The sequence below is a fragment of the Aedes aegypti genome, chromosome 1, assembly GCF_002204515.2.
Source record: "Aedes aegypti strain LVP_AGWG chromosome 1, AaegL5.0 Primary Assembly, whole genome shotgun sequence".
NCBI classification, from domain to species: domain Eukaryota; kingdom Metazoa; phylum Arthropoda; class Insecta; order Diptera; family Culicidae; genus Aedes; species Aedes aegypti.
This window is the reverse complement of record NC_035107.1, coordinates 102,619,186-102,637,864: the sequence shown is the minus strand read 5'-3', so window position 1 is coordinate 102,637,864 and position 18,679 is coordinate 102,619,186. Positions and strand designations below refer to the sequence as shown.

Below are 18,679 nucleotides of genomic sequence, written 5' to 3'. Positions count from 1 at the left end.
GTGATTATTGGGCAATTGTTGTTTTTAATAGCTAACACATTGTAATGGTGAGACTCGAGGTAATTGAAAGAAGTACTGTTATATTTAAATTTGGGTGCACTGTAGATCGATGTGTGCAACTATTTGCTTATTTAAAATTCAAAAAAGCTCTACAAGTTCTAGATGACAGTCAGCTTTAGATAATTTGGTTCCACTTCTTTTTCTACTCCTACTTGGCATTATGTATTCATTGTGACAAAGCCTGCTTCTCAGCTTATTGTTCAATGAGAACTTCCACAGTTATTAACTTAAAGCCTTCTCTACCAAAGTTGCCATTTTATGCATTAATATATCGTGTGGCAAGTATCATACTCTATGCCCAGGGAAGTCAAGGAAATTTCCATTACGAAAAGATCCTGGACCGACGGGGAATCGAATCTAGACACCTTCAGCATGGCTTTGGCTTGTAGCTGCGGACTCTAACCTGAACTCTAATGTGAACCATAATATTTAATTTATTTATAATAGAAGCATGAAACGAGCTCACCACTTGATATTCCCCACTCAATTGCGCAGCAAGAAGCTGCCCAACAAAACACGAAAATGTAACAAAATCTAAACTCCGGCGATGCGGAAACCGAATCCGCTTGCTCGAGCTAGAATTCAAAGCCTTTTTAACCTTTGCGTATCCAACGTCTGTTTTTGAGAATTTTTAAATCTTCAATTAGCTGTTAAAAAGTCATTTTCCATCCGATTTTTTCGAAATCAATTGCATGTGTCCAGATTTGTCTCAATTTGCAAAGGCCATTAAATGGAACCAGTTCACCTTATGGTTCCGGAGTTTTTACGGATTCCGTTGGGGTCAGAACCTACCGAAACATGATTTTTGAAATAATTTCGCTTTTTGACTGGTGCTTTTTTATATTTTTCACAAAAAACCCTAACAATATATATGCATATTTAATTAAGTGTTTATGACCATTGTGAACACGAAAATCCATTAACTTGTGCCAAATATATTTCGGATGTGCCGAGGGAGGCGGATTCCCACAATGTTATGAGAACCATTCGTGCGACACTTCAATCTTCATGGTTTGGCAAATAATAAGTGTAAATGGTCATAAGATAGTTCTACGGTCATTCAGGATTGACCTGCTTCTTCTATTAATGCTACTTTAACCTGATTTCCGGAGCAAATGGAAGGTCATTCTTGACAGCAGGATTGACTTGGTCACACCGGACAGGTGGGGGTGGCCCATTTCACATATAGACGTTTCGCATAAGGACGTTTGGCATAATGGGCGTTTTGCATAAAACAGTTTCATACAAGAACAGGTAGCATTTTAAAAAAGGTATCTTCTTCTTCTTCTTCTTGGTATTATCGTCCCCACTGGGACAGAGCCGGCTACTCAGCGTAGTGTTCTATTGAGCACTTCCACAGTTATTAATTGAGAGCCTTCTTTGCCTAAGTTGCCATTTTCGCATGTGGCAGGTACGATGATACTCTATGCCCAGGGAAGTCAAGGAAATTTCCATTACGAAAAGATCCTGGACCGACCGGGAATCGATCCCAGACACCTTCAGCATGGCTTTGCTTGGTAACCGCGGACTTTAACCACTCGGCTAAGGATGGCCCAGGAAAAGAAGGAATATAATTCTCATTATGCCAAACGTCCTTATGCGAAACGTCTTTATGCGAAATGTTCCACCTCCTCCTGGATGTACTAGTGGAAACCATTCAAGGGGTGTAACTGACCTTTTGGTCGATATTAACAGGATGTCTACTACCTGGAAAATCTGGAATTATCAGGGAATTTTGGCTACACTCAGGGAAATTATTTTTAAGCAATAGTGCATGGTAGAATATGTCGTTTTGTGACACCATTTTTTCCAATCGAAAAAATAGACTTAACGATTTTGATTTATTCATTCTGAAACATGTTTTGATATGGAAGCAAAATTTAAAATTTCCAAGTTGGTAAAGGCAGGTACAGTTCCAATTGGGTGTTGTTCGTGAGCATAAGAAACAGAGGTGAAAACATTTCAATTCTTTTTTTACATATTTAATTGAAAAATGTCTTAATTGATCTGTGGAGGGATTTTTGATGGAATCTCCGATGTAATTTCGGTGAAAAATTCCAGATTAAATGAATTTCTTAGGATGTTAGTGAAAAATCTGAAAACAAAGTCCTGAAGAGATCTTCGGAGTAATATGTAAAAGAAATCTACAGTAAGATGATCAGTTATACTTGTAATGTCACGAGGAATTCAAAAAAAGTCTTAGAAATAGTCCTTTAAAAAGGTCTGTTCAACTTAGAAATCGAACTCTCATGTCGTGATTCCTGTTAGGTTGCTTTTTGTATTCAAAATTCATGTAAGGCCTCACTTTGGTTCATAACTGCTTATTTATTTATTTTTTCAAGCCAGAGGTATCTAAAGTTCTTATTTTCAAGACGATCAGTCGCTACCAGCCCTCATTTCCCCAAGATATCATTTAGGAAAAATACGGGAATTCAATTTCACCAGGAAAACGACTAGAAACCTCGGTGATTTGAGATGGTCACCGGGAAAATAATTTTGGGCGAACAATTTTGAGCTATATCTTTGTAAAGCTGAAATTGTAGAAAATCGTTGTTTGATTATATTGTAATTCAGCCTTTGTTAATTTAAGCAAGTAACTTTAATTGGAATGCTTGGAATTTTTCTACTCTGTTAAATATTTTATTTTTCTCACAACATCGCTAATTTCGAAATAATTTTTAATCTTTTCACTTCTTCTTCTTCTTTCTGGCGTTATGTCCCAACTGGAACAAAGCCTGCTTCTCAGATTAGTATTCTTATGAGCACTTCCACAGTTCTGAGAGCTCTCTTTGCCGATTGACCATTTTTGCATATGTATATCGTGTGGCAGATTCGAAGATACTCTATGCCCTGGGAATCTAGAAAATTTCCTTTACGAAAAGATCGTCGACCAGCGGGATTCAAACCCACGACCCTCAGCATGGTCATACTGAATCTTTTCACTACTGTTATGGATAACTTTCTTTGAACTTTTCCCTCACTGTTTTGACTCGATGTGTTGAATCAGAGTTCAATGAAATCTTTTGGAAAGTTATGGCACCCAAACGTATTGGAAAATTACCTTCAGTAACTGCACATTTATAACATAATTAAGTTGGATATGTATTGTTGAAAGCAATCCTAGCATTATTTAAAACACTTTTAGAGTCATTCTCTAATACATCAACTAAAAATTGAAGAAATCAGGTAGAGTTACGTACTTATACATTTTCATGAAAAAATTTGAAAGATTAAAATTGAGTCGAATGTATAATTAGCAAAATTAAGTATAATTAGCAAAATAATTCTGGACACTTTACCGGGAAAACCGGAAAAAGTGGGAATTTCAAAATGGAAATGTGGTGGCCATCCTGTATATAAGATATATAGATTGAATAGGGCAGGGGCCGTTATAGGAATCCGCGTTATAGGACACCGTATGCTTTAAGAGATAGTACAGTACTGTCTTCGGCGAAATGTCAGTATTCAGTACGATCTACCTATATGATCCTCATTTTAGTTAAGAACTTGGCCTTTAGGGGTGCTAACTAAATCAATCTTGAGGTATAAGAATGTAACCATTGTAACATACATCTAGATCCTAAGTGGTCAGGATCCTGAGATATCCCCAAATCAAAAGTTTCATACTCACTACACCTACCAAATTCTCAGGATCTAGAGATATCATATGTTATAATGGTTACATACTTATACAGCAAGGATCATATAGTGCAAGTTAGAAAAAGTGTCCCTAACGGCCAAGTTCTCAACTTAATGGATGATCACACAGAGTACTGAAACTTCGCCGAAGACAGTACTGTGCTATCTCTTAAGGCATACGAGATACTCCCATAAGCCCTGTGTCTCCTATAACGCTATAGTGTGTCTTATAGGAGTGCGCGTAGTAGGAATGAGCATTATAAGAATGCGTTTAATAGGAGACCCGACTGTAATTGGGACCAAGAAATGTCTGAAAACTCAGTGTTTGAACACACTTTAAATAAATCGCAGTATCCTGTGAACAAAAAACACCGAAATATTGATTTGTAAACAACAAAAATTCCGATTTTCCTGTGAAATCTACTATTTTACCGATAAAATCCGTGAAATCTACTATTTCACCGGAAAAAAATCAGTGAAACAAACAATTTTACTCTACCCTGTGAAATACTAACGAACAATTCGGTAACAGCATTATTTTCACCGAACTTCTGTGAAATCTCGTGATAGCCGCTCTGGCTGGCATGAGCTCCCTTTTGTTTCAGTTTTTGCACACTATTATCAAGCAGTGAAAGCTAGCTTAGTGGTAGCAAGCCTGCTTCCTGATCAGTTGGTCGGGAGTTCAATTCACAGTCGAACCATTTTCTTGTTGTTTTTTTTATGATTTTGTGCAATCTTTTTACTGATTGTTCGATGATGTTTCACCGAACCTTCAGCTGTTGAGATAACGGTAAAATTTCAACACAATCCGTATTTTTACTTTATATTTACTTAAAGTGTGAATCTTCCGATTTTTTCTATGATTTTATGACCTCCATAGACTAAGCTCAAAGCGCTTCACTTTCTTACAGTTGATTCCAAAGACAATCCCGAAATCCTGGAAATTATCTCGAACATAAAAACGAGAACATTCCCAATTGTAACAAAAAGCTTCTCAGCGGCATTATTCAAATCGCCCCGCGGAGAAGGTGATTGGGCCCTAATTTCCGAGAGCCCTGAGGCTATCGCCTTTCCAACATTGTAACCAAACTAATCAATTACCACCACGCACACGGACGCACGTACGTATGCAAATGACGAGGGCCCTGCACACACTTTACGTTCCCGAAACAGCAGCCGAAGAATTCCCGATCAGCGGATCATGACAAAATTGCATTACAAGTATATCAAAATTTGTTACTTTTTGTTACAATATTTGGCACTTTGAGTTGGTGGGGGAATTTAAAGGACAATTAAAACAAAACTTGCTATAATAACGAAGGCTATATTAAATTTAATCCTACTCAAAACATAATTATGACACAATTTGTAATACAGACAGAATCTGGAATGTACCTTAGCCGAGTGGTTAGAGTCTGCGACTACAAATCAAAGCCATGCTGAAGGTGTCTTAATTCGATACCCAGTGAGTCCAGGATCTTTTCGTAATGGAAATTCCCTTGACTTTCCTAGGCATAGATTATCATCCTACTTCCCACACAATTAACGAATGTGAAAATGCTTGAGTTAATAACTGTACAAGTGCTCATAAGAACACTAAACTGAGAAGCAGGCTCTGTCCCAGTGGGGATGTAATGCCAACAAGAAGATTAATCTGAGAGCAATTGAGCAGTTTGAACCAACCCAAAGAAAATAACAAATTCTGTTATAATTCAGAAATGGCAAATAAGACAAGGAATTAAATTTTGTTGAAATTTTTGTTATTTTACCTACTAATCAGATAAAATTACAACATATTTTGATTAACGAAACGTAAACTGTGTTACAAAATCAGTTTCAATCCTATTGCAATCCGCTGGTCAGGTGAACAGACCTAATATTGGCTGTCCATCACACACACGGCAGCGTACGGCGTTAACATCCCAAGAAGTGCACCGTAGAACGATTGGAAATCTGTTTTAAAATTCATCTCTAATTGTTCCTCATCATCCTCACTGCAGTGCTTCATATGGCGACAGAGCAGAGTTGCTACCGGTACTGGGTTCAGTCCCCGGGTCCCAGTTGCCTATGGAGAAGCTGACCGAAGTTGCGTGTTTTAATTTTTAACTGCAGCTAATTGACGTCATTTTTTCTGGACTTGGTGGAATTTTTTCAAACCTCTTCAACGGAGAAGACCACAGCCGCTGCAACTATGTATGCTTCCAGTGGATCACTTTAAGCGAAGATGCGTTAGGCTGGGAGCATTTGGATGGACATTAAGTTGCTTTGAGAAACGCAACGCAGGTCGACGACCTTCGTGTAGCATTCTGTGTTCTAGCCGGTCGGTACCCGTTGCCGGCTTAGCGAAATTGCTGAGCTGCACATTCTAGCCACGCTGCGATCCACATATCCAACAGTCAACGACGACGACGTCCAACGCATTCGATGACAGACAGCCATTTAGCGAGAGTCTGTTATTATTGCTGGGTGAACCTACCTTCCGCTCTCCGCACACGTGCACATATGCCAAGCTATCGCCTGGTTCTATCTGGCGAAATGACGGACCGCTGGTTTTAATTACAGATTTTCACTTGTAATTAAGAGTGTAGTCATCGGCACGAGGGGAATCCTGTGCACTGTCCTACAGCTGATAGCCGATATCTATGTGTGGCATCTGACACTTTTGGGCGATAGAGCGATTGGCCCTGTGATGAATGGACAGTGATGTGCACAAAAGTTGATGAAGCAATTTTTGTTTTTGACATTACGTCTCAACTGGGAGAAAATTTCCTTTCAAACGTGTTATTTTAGGAACACTTCTACAGATAGTTATTGAAAGCTTTGTTTTCCAAAGATACAATTCAAAACACCATCATGATCCTTTATGAAATGGTAATTTAAAATATACTTTGTTAGTATACTTGGCGGTAACAAGACCTTCTGCAACATTAGTTTGGGGAAATCAAAATCAGAACCAGACATGATACCCGGAGTAGACACAATTCGAATTTTTTTCCGTTTGTGAAGGGCTGAATCGGAAATATATTTACCCACAATAGCATTGGCATATATAGCAGCATTCAAATTGACAAAAGTTTTTGTCGGAATCTGTGGCATTGTGGAGTGAGAATCTGGAAACTCATTCTGAGCTTCTAAAATTACTCCAAGTTTCATCACATAGACATAGAACACCACACTTTTCCAAAGTTATCATAATTTGAGAGTCCTGCGAATTGCCTATTGTTCCATTGGAATATAAAAATGTTCTGGTTACTGGAAAGTTTGTTCTTTTTGACTGGGTTCACGAGTTCGTACTGTGACCTCATGACTTTTCCCTGTTCTCGACTTTGGCAGATAAAGTTGATTTCTCGCTGCGTTGATCTGATTGCAACTTGGTAGATTTGACTGACTGAATTAGGTCTCCGTTGGCGTTGACATATACTGATGGCCCATGACTGGACGATAATACTCATTCGACCGGTCCTTAATCCTCACTAAAATGAGGGACGGTTTTTTCAATTGTACCAAAATAACAAATAACGACTTGCCTGAGTGGAGGCCCCCAAGCCTCCGTTGGACGCCCGTTGGCGCCGACGATTCCTTTGGATATTTCTGCAACAGTTGATGACTTAGTGCTTAATGGCTGTGGTGATGTATTTCGACAAGTTGCTGTCCTCTTCGACTTTGAACTGGCTGTAACTGGAGCTTTCTAATGAAGAACAGTTTGTGTATTGACAGTTGCGCTCCTTTCAAATCTAGACCTCCAGTGGCGAATTCTTCAGAACAAACAAATCTTGCGAGCGCACAAGAGTTCTGTGATTGTTCTTCTTCTTCTTTCTGGCGCTACGTCCCAACTGGGACAGAGCCTGCTTCTCAGCTTAGTGTTCTTATGAGCATTTCCACAGTTATTAACTGAGAGCTTACTGTGCCAATGACCATTTTTGCATGCGTGTATTGTGTGGCAGGTACGAAGATACTCTATGCCCTGGGAAGTCGAGAAAATTTCCTTTACGAAAAGATCCTCGACCGGTGGGATTCGAACCCACGACCCTCAGCTTGGTCATGCTGAATAACTGCGCGTTTACCGCTACGGCTATCTGGGCCCCAATCTGTGATTGTCCAGAAAAGATTTTGCTTGCTGCGATGAACAAGCGACCCAGCCATTTCCACTCAGGGTAAAACAAATGAACAAATGAAACAAATTCAAGCAATGACCTGAATCTGCGCAGCTCTGAACAAAGGTAGGATGGACCCCGTGTACATCCTTCACTGATGGGTTCAGCTGTACTGGGGTAACTGGATTTCCGATTTGACAGTGACTGGGTGGGATGGTACTATCTTGTTGATTCACGACTGAGAATGAGACCCTTGATTGATAGATGGATTGTTGTGTACTTGTTTGACTATTTGCAGCCACCGCTACTCATCCTCTGGAACAGATTAGAAGGTGCTTTTAACCTTATTAAAATGAAATATATCGCAACTTGCCTAGAGACGGGAATCGGTTGGCCCCCGTACACTTCTCCTGACGTGACTAAAGCCCTGTCTCTTGAACCTTTTGCTACCAGAATCCGTTTTGGTCGGATAAAATTGCACATCGTGACTACTGTGCGATGAATTTCCATCTGCTTTTGACTGACTGTGCTAAGAATAAAACTCTGCTCGGGCAAAGTTTCCTGCTACGAATCCTCTCAGTTAAATCCCGGGATTCCCGAAATGTACGTAGAATTTGATGAAAACCACTAAATTTCAATGAAAAACAATGACATTTTTCCTCATTACCAACCTTATTTGATAAAGTAGAAAAGCATAATGAAAAAGAGAATTAACGAGTAATTGTTTTCATCTTCTTCTTTCTGGCGTTACGTCCCAACTGGGACAAAGCCTGCTTCTCAGATTAGTGTTCTTATGAGCACTTCCACAGTTATTAACTGAGAGCTTTCTTTGCCGATTGACCATTTTTGCATGTGTATATCGTGTGGCAGGTACGAAGATACTCTATGCCCTGGGAATCGAGAAAATTTCATTTACGAAAAGATCCTCGACCAGCGGGATTCGAACCCACGACCCTCAGCATGGTCATGCTGAATAGCTGCGCGTTTACCGCTACGGCTATCTGGGCCCCAATCTCGTTTTCCATACGAATGTTCAAAAAATTCCAGAAGATTGGAACATGTTTCGATCTCAATGAAATTTTCATAATTAGCTTTTACTCCGTTGCCTTTCCAAGAAAAATATAAAGATGACCAAATAACGATTCATTTTTGTGTCCACGATGCGAAAATCTACAGTGGGACTGACATGTGTTTATTTTTCATAATGGGACAATTCGACTTGGTGTTTTTTCCTAATTTTTCTGAAAAAAAAAATGCTTTCTGGTTAGTGCAGCTGAAAGATCATTAGAAGATATAATAAAAACTGATATGAACTCAATTTTGACTAAAATGCAGATAGGACTGACTTGCCGTGAATCGCAAGTAAACTTTAGTCAATAATTTTCAGTAATTAACTTTTAGCGTGATCTACAATACCTTGAATGTTCTTTAACCGTTTCTTTTGTTCTAAAGTTTTTATGATTTTTCAAATATTTGAATCAAATTGCTTTGAAATTATGACTTAAGTTTTTATCATATTCATAAGTGTTACAGAGAATTTGAAAAAAGCTCTAGCAAACCCGTAATTCGTCAAGTTAAGTTTTGATTTTTGCAATGCGGCACTCTAAAACGGGAGAAAGAGTCATGATTCCGGGAAACAGGGGGGTTTTCATGTTATGAAAATACACCATGACCAAACGTCAGGAAATCACGAAGCATTTTACCGTAACGCCGGCTGTACGTTACGTTTTCAATTTTTAGCGAAGAAAAATGTCCATTTAAGGTGAAGATGAATCGAAGCCAAAGTTGAAATTTTCAAGAGCACGGATCTGGAGAACCAAACATCCGTTTGAGTTAAAAACCTAATCGATTGGTCACCACCTGAGACGAGACTCGCGAAGACGGTCTTCTTTTTCTGTGATTGCTGAGTTTTTTTCTTATTCCTCTTTGTGTTTATACCAATTCTAGAAAGATTCGCGAATCAGGCGAAACTGACAAAATGTACACAATTGAAGAAAATATAGCGTTGAAATTGTAGCTCGATTGTCTATTCACTGCACTTGAACTTTTCCCCTATTGATAATTTAACTATTCAAAAAACGCAAATTTGTAGAAGACGAAACTTTACCTCATGCCAAACCACACACTTTATTGATTACGCCTGTGTTTTTGTTTATCAAAGTGATGGGCGCATCTGAAATCTAAATCAAAACACGGCGAGAGTAAACGGCGACACTGCAAACAAAAAATAAACAAGGCGTACATGGCGGGCTTAATTGAAACCAGAATGTAAACACGGCGCAAAAGTAATAGGCGACACTGAAAATAATATCGATTACAGGCTCATAACATTGGGCGATACTGGCATCCTTGAGTGCGTTTAAGGCGAAACCTCATAATATTTTTTTTAGTACGAAATAGATAGGGAAATTGTAGGAGATGTGTGTGGTATTGATGAGGATTTTAAAACTAGGTTTAAGAAATGTGTATTAAAGTGGAAAGGTTAAAGTTTGACTATATTTTCTCCAATTGGGATTAAAAATTGCACATGAGAATTTCATTGGTTATTTTCTCATTGTTATTGATTTGTCAGATAGGCCCTTATCGCGAATCCTTCTCGAATTATGCGCATGCTGTTCAAATCCTCACATGAACCTCTCAGCAAAAAATGATTGAGTTTGCATCACATCGAATCATAAATAGCCGTTTGAGTGAAATTTCATGCCAGCAAACGTAGCAGACATTAGAAATAATTAATCTTCTGCTTAGATTTATCAGCAACTTTGGAAAAAACTGCTCCGCCGACTGAGGTTTTTAATAACAGTTTATTTGAATACAATACTTTTCACTTTTTCAGACATAAAAACGGTGGGCTGCATTTGACGTTTCGTGAGAGGGGAATCTGGGCTGCAAATGACGTTGATATTTTTCCTCTTCGCGAGTCTCTCTCAGGTCACCACCAGCTAGTGACCAATCGATTAAGTTTTCAACTTAAACGGATGTTTGGTTCTCCAGATCCGTGCTCTTGAAAATTTGAACTTTGGCTTCGATTAATCTTCACCTTAAATCTTCAAATCATGAAGCATATATGCTGGAACCATGAATAAAATTCATGGAAAGATAAGCGCTATTCATGGATTAAGTCATCTGTCATTTACGATTGCTATTTTTGACGCGAAAAGTGGCAATTTCGGTCATGAAATCATGAAGCAGGGTCTGATATCATGAACACAGTTCATGAAAACATGAGCACTTTTCATGTATTTAGATGTATGTCATTTATGATTCCAATTTTTGGTGCTGAAAAGTGGCAAGTTGAGTCATGAAATCATGAAGCAGGATCCCTGAATCATGAACTCATTTCATGAAAACAACATTATACGTCAATTAAGATCCCAGTTTATAGTTGCCATTGGTAAACAAATAAAATGAAGATTAAAATAGTTACGGTTTTTGTGCCGGTTGTTTCGTAATAACCCGTGAAAACATTCCAAAAACGTCAACATAACGAGTGCCACATCTTTAGCAGGAACGCAAACATTCGGTGGCTAGGTTTATACGCAAATAGTTATTTATGCAACAAGTTGCAAAATGATGATTTTTTCAGCACGAGTTGTACATTTATCCAACGAGGCTCGCCGAGTAGGATAAATATAACGAGTGCTGAAAAAATCGAGTTTTGCAACGAGTTGCATACAACATTTTTTGCTATTTAGAAAAATGCCGTTTCAACTGGATGAACTCTAAAAGCACAAGCAAACATTTCAAGAGAACCCACATAGGCATACAGCCATGAGTAGTTTCAATTCAGTATTTTTCTATCACGTAGGCTGTGACAGTAGTACCCATGAATGTCACAAATTTTCTCGCTCCCATGGGTTTCATACAGATCTTCCCTATTAGAGGAATGAACAGGTAAGAAAATGCTGGACGATCCGATCCCACATCAGAATCGCCAAGCTGTATCGGAACCTGATCGCACAACGGATGTAGGGGAAGACGGGGTAAGAGCGCCCGCCGGGGTAAGACGGACCACCCCCAGTTTGGCATGAAAATGGTGGTTTTCTTAAAAGTTCACCAAGCACTTTCCATAAACACAAGATTTTTGACATTACGAGCCATTTAGGGTGATATTTACATAAAAAATTTCATAACAAATATCAAAAACAGAGTTTCTGCTCGTCAATATTGAATTTGATCTAAAATTAACAGATGCTCACTTAAGGATTTCGGAAGGGATTTTTTTGTAAAAATATAACAAATCACCCGTCCATGCTTTAACAGATATGTGAAATATGCTTCAGTGAAGTGATATATGAATTGTAAATATTTAGTTTTGAAATAAGGCCAAAGTTGTAAAAATTGCGTAAGCGGGGTAAAACCGACCACTATGAATGGGGTAAGACCGCCACCCCTAATTTATACCAAACAAAATGTCTAAACCATTTTAAGAGTTGTAACTACGTTGTACATTACTATTCAAGTAAAATGAAATCAATTTGGTTAAAAATACAAGCCAAATCCGCATATTTTTCCAAAATATGGATGTTTTAAGGTGATAATAAGTATATATCTAAGTTTGATATTTTTTGATCATGCCTAAGGCTTTAAAAAACGATATGCTGCGTCGAAAAAAGATTTATTGTTTCTTGATTTTGACATATGAATTAAATTGCTTAGGCGGGCGGTCTTACCCCGTCTTCCCCTAGACTTTAGTGAAGTGACTCGTCGTGTAATCCAAATGGAAAGTCATTTCGCTCGAGTCGAGAATTTTCACCTCGCTGTAGGACACCAACAATCCTCACCTCACGCCAGATGTAGAATAAACTCAAGAATCAGATGCAATTGTGCTTATCCGACTCGTCTCGACTCACACGCCGCCCAGAATAAGCATGGCATGAAGAACCTGGGAGACTGGGTTATTCGGTTGACGAAAACAGTACTGAAAAGTAGCACTTTTCAGCACTGTTCTTTGGTAGGAAAAGTAGGCCGTTATGTTCATCAACTTCTCAATGAAAAGTTGATTGATTTGCAACGGAACTGCAAAAATGTTGTTTCGAGCATCAATTGAATTGGCAAATGGTCCTTGGGCTCAAAAAATGCTGGTGAATTACATGAGTGATGGAACACTTTTTAACGACGCTGATGTTGGAAGTGGAACTGGAATATCCGGCCGCCGAAAGACTTTTGCGAGCTGCTCTTTTATGAGACGTGAAAATGCATCACTTCAGAACAGTTGAAATCGTTGACGAGCTTGTCACGCAAAATATTCGCTCAAAGTCAAACATTGCCCGGTTCTGCATAGTCAGGAAGAAATTTCGCCAAGAATGTCATCGATATGATGACAAGGTTCCGAAGAACTTAAACTTTTTTCAAAAACAAAACTTTTTTTAAAATTTCACTAGAAAACATCACCGATCGTCATGAGACACGTTGACTAAGGTAAGGAAAATTACAGTTAGATTCATTCCCCTGCATTTAGAGCTGCTGCCAAATGGCGCAATTGCTGACATGTTACAAAATTGAACATAGTAGCTTTGCATTTTCAATGATGGATGATGATTGAAGAAAATATCTAGCAAATGTCATCAACGCAGTCGTGTTTCAAACAACATTCGCAATTGATGCCAAACAATTACATACAGTCAGTGACATAAGTTAGTAATCAAATGCTGTTTTTCCATATAAAATGCTCAAGTTTGGGGTGCTGTATCTCAAGTTTGGGCTGCTGTATCTCCTTCCCAAGACTTACCGTTTTTGAATTAAATAAAAAAGTCTCTCAGTTGCTTACTTTTGTCTTTGAACAATTCTCTGAAACTCTATGAAAAATGACTGTAATGTAATAATTCCTTTACAGGCAAAACTTCAAGTTATTTGTAGTTCGTCATCCAAATTTCAGCCAATTCGGACTACCAGAAGCTGAGATACAGCACCCCAAACTTGAGCATTTTGTATGGAAAAACAGCATTTGGTTGCTAACTTTTGTCACTGACTGTATGTAATATAGCCCCGAGGTCAAGCTTCTAGATTACCGATCTTGAGGATCAGAGTTTTATTACGGGAGTTCATTTAGAGTGTTGTTTTTTGCTATGACCCAATGACTTGAGGCCAAAAAATTTCATCACGATTCATTGTTCAAAAGTGCATCTTGTGGCTGAGGCCACAATTTTAATGAGGTCAAAACCATTGTCAAGACAGCTTGCCAAATCTGGCCAAAACATTACGGGATGGTCGTGGGATCGAATGAACGGCAAAATTCGTTTTTGGAGACACTCATTTTGGTATAGTTCCGACGTTATTGTCTTATTTGTTACGAAAACTTTCGTTTATTTTTTGCCACAGCTGCAAATTCCCTGCCAAATCATAAATTTTTGTGCAAATATGTCGGCAAAAACAAATTCAAATTTGGCTGGAACATCCCCCCGAGCCGTTGCCAAGTAAAATTTTTGACCTGGGATTTGCCCGAAGCCATCCTCGACATAGGTTTAACGTCCATCAGAAGACACTCGTCAAACTTGGTCAGCACCTGGTCGTATAGCTTCCAAGCACGGATTTTGGCCACACTATTATGTTTTATGGTCCAATTTGGCTGTTGGCTAGCTTGATACGACTTAATTCCTTCCCGGAGTCGAGTTCTCCGCACGGTACTATGGGCAGCACCGAATTTTTTGGCCAAATCATGGTCCGACAGATTGGGATTCCTCTTAAAAATCTTACCACGCAGTTTCCGGTCGACAGTTCCACTCTGACGATTGGTTTGAGGCTTCCGAATCGTCGTCAATGTTTCCTTATACCATTTGATAACGCACCATACAGGCCATTTCAGCTGTTTAGCTATCCTAGATGCAGACCACAATGGATTTTCCAAATAACTGTACACATTTTTTTCCCTTCTTTCGGCTTCCATGTTGATTGTTTACAAAGTACAGTCGATTTGCGGAATGTCAAAAATACATACGTGACGCTGACAAAATTCCCGACACGTGGGCCCCAAGAACTTCCACATCCGTCCACAAGGAGCGCCACAATATGAGCAAAAGTTTGTTCCAATTCTAAATGAAGCAAGCTTTAGATATCCTAAAAAATCGCAAGACAGATAAGAAGTGTTCTGTTTCTGACGGAATCTCTGAAAGATCTGAAACTTCTTCTCAAATATCTGGGACATCTAGAAGATTATTCACGTTAGGACGACAATTTTGAAAGAGTGATCGCTCATTTAAAATTGTCATGGCGTCCCTACTAAAGGACTAATGATTTGAGAATGTTTCCCAAACCATGCCTCTGAAGCTGTCATCAGTCCACCGAAGAAGTATGAATCTCCCCAGCTGCTCAACAGCTCACATTCCAGCTGACCGTAATTCAACTCCAATTAGCTGCATTTCGTCGTCAGCTTCTACACTCATCATCGCATCGTCGGAAAGGGTTCGGTTCACCCACCCGCACTCATCGTACTCAAATTGCCCGAAATCGACGACGACCCTAATTGAGGGTTGAATTAATTAAAGCCAGTTCGACCCTGGCCATGGGATGGGGGAGCCATCATCGGATCAAATTGAGCCCTTATGAAGGCTCGGGGGACGAGCTGAGGATGGTTCGGTTCCTGTGTCGGCAGCCGTGAAGTGTCCATGTGCGCAAAACGGAAAGCCGATAATTAGCGCCATTATGGGCAGAGCTCGGCCTCGGCTTCGGCTTCGGAGTGGAGTCATCTTCTCGAGGAATCCCCTTTCGTGGCCCGATCTGCAGTGGAGGGACTCATTGTCGGTTGCAATTATTATTTATTTGATCTTTTAATTTGCCTCGGTGCGCTGCCAATCCTCCTACATCCCGAACCCTAATGGTGAGCCGACCCGACACTGACCGCTGCTGCTGCACGCATTATGCCAAAACCCTGGCGATGCTCTCTCCGAAGTCGGGGTGAGTGACTGTGAGTGCTATAAAATGTGTTAATGATTTTGACTTTCCAACAGTACGCAACGAGAAAGTGTCGGAACGCAACGGCCCTGTAATTATGGAAGTGCACTTTCGACCTTTTTCGGCTCGGGGAGCTCTATTATGGGTTGTGAAGCGCGCTAACAAGGTTCGAGTTTTCTGCTGGTGACGATTTTCCCTGGGCCGGGTGACACCCCGCCTACCTTCCGTTACCTACGCACCAACCGGTCCATTAAAAGCTCATAAATTTGTCACCTCAAAAAGGTACTCCGAGGTGACGCGAAGCCACATCATCAATCTACACAAGTGGGCTGAAATTGAGGACGAATAAAACAAAACTAATTTGTCATAATGCCATTAGGAGCACCGGCTTCTCGGGGGCGGAGTTGGACGCTGTTCATCCGGTTTACACCTCTCGTTGCCCTTTCCGTCCGTTCGATCATCCCATCCTGTTCGGAGGTGACAGTCTAGAACGGCCGCCTGCGGTTCGACTCACGTGAAACGGCTAAATTGAGTTACATTATGCAGATGCTTATCGCCTCACCGTGAGCAGCCCACAGCAATGTCGAACAAGACGGACGACCGATTATAATGTCGTTGTCGTCTGATGTGTTGGGTAACACGCTAGTTCGGGTGGGTAATGGGGACGCTTATTGTTTGTTGCTGGCGAAAGGGAGTTTTGGAGGGGAGAGAGGTCTTCGAATGTCTTTCGAATTGTAGCGGAGCTGAATTGGCTATGACCACTTTTACCAATTCGGCAAAAGCTGCTTGAAACAACAAAGTGGGCTATCTTTCAGGCCAGGTTAGTCGACTAAATTGGTAAACCAAAAGATTTCGCCAATCGTGGTCAGTGCATCCGAATCAACTGGTTTTAGTCAAGACATTATACTGCTTACGATACGGCCTTCATTCGAACACGGCAATCTACTTATAGGTATAGAATTTGTACTTGGCTTCCTTCAGCTCAGGATGTCTTGTATAAAACCAGCGTATTCGGATACACTAACCACGATTGGCGAAATCCTGTGTTTCCTTAACGCTTCAGAAGTCGCGCAGCTGTATTCTGTATAACACTGGTGGAAAAACCTTGCTCATCGTACACATCAGCAATAGTTTTGATGGATGAGAATCGCACGACAATTAGAAGGTTGTAGCCGGAGCAATCCAGCTTTATACTCTAGCATGCCATAAAACTTAAATCACCTCCTTCTGACATTCCTTGCTGACACTATAATTTGTTTATGGCATAATCAAAGTGGGCGTCGTGATATAGAATATTTGTCAAACGTCAGAAGCCAACAATTTTAAAAATTGAAAAACAACATTTCTAAATTTACAATTAAATTAATTCTATCATTTTAGGTCAGTCAAATCGGATAAAAACAGCACCTTGGACAATAAGATTCGATTTATTATGAATAGTTGTCAAAGCCATTGGTACGAACTGGGCTAAAACAAGATGGTGAAATTGTTTCTTCGACGAGACCTTCAACTGGGAAAACGGATATTTCATCACTACTCAATGTTCGGTTACCTTAGTAAAGAGTTCAAAAGGCATTAGGGGAACTTACGTATTCTCGGCAGTCTAAGTCTATGCCTCGCCTCTCTTGTGATTTTTTCGGACATCAGCAGACAAATTACGTGTTTGTTTGCTTACATTTACTGCCCATACTCGCATAACAGTCCCATTTCAATTTTCGACACATTTGAGTTAGCTCCATGAATAGTGTTTATTTTTAGTGTACTTTTCGTTACCATTCTAAAAATTGTGTTTTTGTATGAACAAAAAGCGAAAAAATACCAAACCATGTGCGTCCCATATTGAATATACTCGCATAACAGTCCCATTAGTAAATTACGATGAAATTCAACCAAAAGTATTACTATAATTACTGTAAGGATCTCTGTAATCTTACATCCTAGTTTTGATCACAGTAAAAGTAGATATAATACAAATTACAGAGGTTCAAATCAAATTTATTCAAGAAAGATGGTTGTTTTTGTTTGACTTGAAAATATTCCCAGTAAGCCTTTTTACGGGATAAGTTATAGAACCACATCTTGCCGTGTATCCTGGAGAAGAAAGCTTCCCGTAGAGTCCATGTCGGTCATTACTATCATGATCCGGTTATAACAACGAAATCTCTTGTAGATTTATCATCCGAAGTCATGAAGGGGAAAGCTTTTGATACCAGCGTAGAAATGCGCACATAGCCATTGGCACATGCAGTCGACAAGGTAGGTCAAACTGAGTGTGACATCGAATGCCGGAAAATAAGAAGGTCCTGGACACTTAGTATGATTATCTATATCTATTGAATTTCCAACTGCTTCGCTGACATCAGGCCTCTAGAACTTCTCGATTTTACATCTTGTTCCGTTTCAAATCCAATATCAACAGCAAGTGGATCCAGAAAATTGTTCGTGTTGATCGGTCGCACCGGCCCAACCAATCTAGGGTAATCTTCAGCACTACAATTACGTTTACGATTAAAAAATGCGAGTCCTAAAAGTTTCAAAAGGAACGGTGTCTTGGAATGTCTTGTAAAATTGAAAATAAATATGTCATCGTCCGCGATAACAAAGTAAGCGAGTCCCAAGTAATGGGACTGGTATGCGGGTATACTTGCATTTTGCGAGAAAAATACTCGGATAACGAGTCCCATTTGCTCTTATCTTGGATTTGCACGTAAAAAACAATCGAAATAACTAAATTTTAGTTATTGAACGAATTCTTATACATCAATGATAATGTGTTGAGTATTGCCACCAGAATTTTCGACTGCCAGCAGCGGCGTAACGAAAAGTTCAACATTTATGTTTAGATGTGTTTTTCTCGATATGATGGTTTTCCTAATGGGACTGTATTGCGAGTATGGGCAGTTTATGCGCTGATCAATCCTTTATCGACTCACACCAAACAGACTTGTTAAAAGCTTTTTGGAAACGTTTTTACAACGCTGCGAACATCTCTTGTC

At 39.7% G+C, this 18,679-nt stretch overlaps 1 protein-coding gene across 1 annotated transcript in view; it reads left to right on the top strand.

Annotated features, from left to right (window-relative positions):
• LOC5576247 (transcription factor Sp9) overlaps positions 1 to 18,679 on the top strand; it is a 136,230-nt gene that overhangs the window by 90,585 nt on the left and 26,966 nt on the right. The window lies entirely within an intron of this gene.